This window comes from Octodon degus, unplaced genomic scaffold, assembly GCF_000260255.1.
Source record: "Octodon degus isolate 3935 unplaced genomic scaffold, OctDeg1.0 scaffold00378, whole genome shotgun sequence".
NCBI classification, from domain to species: Eukaryota; Metazoa; Chordata; class Mammalia; order Rodentia; family Octodontidae; genus Octodon; species Octodon degus.
In genome coordinates this window covers 328,907-331,818 of record NW_004524954.1, presented here as the reverse complement: position 1 = coordinate 331,818, position 2,912 = coordinate 328,907, and positions in this window count along the sequence as shown.

Genomic DNA, 2,912 nt, shown 5'->3' with positions numbered 1-2,912 from the left:
GATACTTTACTTGGAAGACCCAAATGACTCCACCAAACTATTAGAATTAATAGAGAAATTTAGTAGCATACCAGGATACAAAGTCAATACCCAAAAGTAAATAACATTTCTCTACACAGATAGCAAACACACTGAGAGGGAAATTGTAGAAACAATACCTTTTACAATAGCACTGAGGAAAATCAAATACCTTGAAATTAATCTAACTAAAGTAGTCAAAGGTCATTTCAAGTAAAATTACAGTACTCTGAAAAAAGAGATCATAGAAGATTTCAGAAAATGTAAAGATATTCCATGCTTCTGGATAGGAAGAACGAGCATTTTGAAGATGGTCATACTCCCAAAATTGCTGTACATGTTGAATGGAATCCCTATCAGACTATCACCAACATACCTCACAGAGCTAGAGAAATCATTCCTAAAATCATCTGGAACCAGAAAAGACCTAGAATAGCAAAGGCCATCCTGATCAATAAAGACAAAGCAGGAGGCATTACAATTCCAGACTTGAAATTATACTACAAGCCTACTGTGAGAAAATGAGCATGGTACTGGCAACAATATCAACCTCAGGATTAATGGAATAGATTGGAAGATGCTGAAACCCCTATGAACACACTCAGCAACCTTATCATTGAAAGAGGGGCAAAGTGTACTCACTGGAAGAAAGATAGCCTCTTTAACAAATGTTGTTGGAAAAACTGGCTCTCTACATGCCTAAAACTAATACTTGGCCCAGGCCCATTACCATGCACTAAGCTAAAGTCAAAATGTATTAAAGATTTAAACATTAAAACACAAACATTAAATCTCCTGGAAGAGAAAGTAGGAGGAACTGTTGAAGACAGCAGTAGGCAAAGAGTTCATGAACAAAAATCAATTCGGGGCCGGGGAGATCAGAGGAATAAGCACTTCCCTGGCAAGTGCAAGGGCCTGAGTTCAATCCCCTGTTCCGCAAAAAACAAAAAAAAAAAATCAAATCGGGTGGGAAACGCTTGAAAGAATTCACAACTGGTATCTGCTCTTATTGAGAAGATTTTTTACGTACCAACAAAGTGAAAGCACAACCCACAAATTTGGAAAAAATCATGATAAAAAGTACTCAGACAAAATTCTGCTCTCCACAATTTATAAAGAACTAAAAAACACTAGGGTCGCCAAATTTCAACATCCAGTCCAGAAATGGACATCCGAGATGGACACACACTTCTCAGAGGATGAAATTAAAGAAGCGAATAAATATATGAAAAAATGTTCCACATCACTAGCCATCCATGAAATGCAAATTAAAACAACATTGAGATCTCATCTCATCAAAGAAAGCATGGCTATCATAAATAAATCAACCAACAGCAAATGCTGGAGAGGCTGTGGGGGAAAAAGAACGCTATTCCACTGCTGCTGGGAATGTAGACTGTTGCAACCATTATGGAAATCAGTGTGGAAACTTCTTAGAAAACTTGGACTGGAAATCGCATTTAATCCAGCTATTCCTCTACTGGACATCTTCCCAGAGGATCTGAAAACATCATATCATAGTGATATATGTGTGTCTATATTTAGAGCAGCAAATTTGTGATAGCCAAACCTTGGAAACAACCACAATGCCCATCACCTGAGGAATGGATGAAAAAGATGTGGTATTGTTATACAATGGAGTATTACTCAGGTATAAAGAATGATAAACTTGAAACCTTTATATTGAAGTGGATGCCACTTGAACATATACTCATAAGTGGAATAAACCAGACACACATGTGTAAATATCATATAGTTTCCCTAGTGTAAGAACTCAAAAGAAGAAATATAAATAGAAATGTATAATACAACTAAAACTAAAGTAGAAACTTGAGGACTAAACAACTTAAAGAGAGCAAGAGAAGAGCTAGGAAACATGACAATAGCAAACCATACAGTTATATGTAAAAGATGGGTAAGGCAATTATCCTGAGAATCCTCAGAAGATTTTTGAATCTAGCAGTCAATTGGAATGATTCCCACCCTGACTAACCATATATGCAGACACCTGTTAACTAAGCAACTGCACTGAAGATGGCAATTTGTAATAGTAGGTTCATGCTTGGAGTGCCTGTCATTCTGGTCTTCTGAATATGGGCTCCTTGTCATGACATGCCAGTTGGTCCTGTGCTGTCTCTTGGGTAGATGGTTGTTCAAAAAGTATTTGGTGGTGAATGAAGGCAGGAGACAGGAAAAGGAATATTGTGGGACTGTCCTGCTTCAAGGTTGTATATGGTTCAATTTCTGGACTTATGTGTAAACATCAGAATTTATATAATTCTTTATGCCTATTTTGAAAATACATTTTAATTTTTTACATGTCTTTTCATCATATTCTGTAGGGACTTAAAGTTCAACATATCAATACCTGATGAAAAATATCTGTTCCATGTTATGCCTAAGATGTTTGATATTCAAACAGATAGTGAGGTTAAACTTAGCAGTCTAGGTTGTATGGTAATAACAATAACCTTGTCTTCTGGAGGGTTAGCATCCTAAGTTTGCAGGAGAAAATTAGAGAAAAAGAAGTGCTTAACTGACCTAACTAAATAAATCACTTCTCTGTGTCACTCTGATCTGTGGACTAGCCAATGAGTAGGCTGGCTACCTTCAATCTAGAGGTTGGCTTTAAGGAAATAATTCTATTCTTAATTTTTGTAAGAAATGAGATGTTAAGTGCCTTAAAAATTGTAAGACGATCTTTATTTTTCCAGCAAGTGTATTTCTGTGTTTAGTTAAATGTTTTCATCTCAGCCTGTTCAGTTTCCATACTTCACTTTAAATTTGGGTATGATGTATATTTTGCCAGTTTAAGAAAAGGAATCTGGAGAGTCCTAGCCCAGGTCCGGTGAGTGTGCGGAGAGCTTCCTGCTACCCTGCGCCGGCGGGACCAG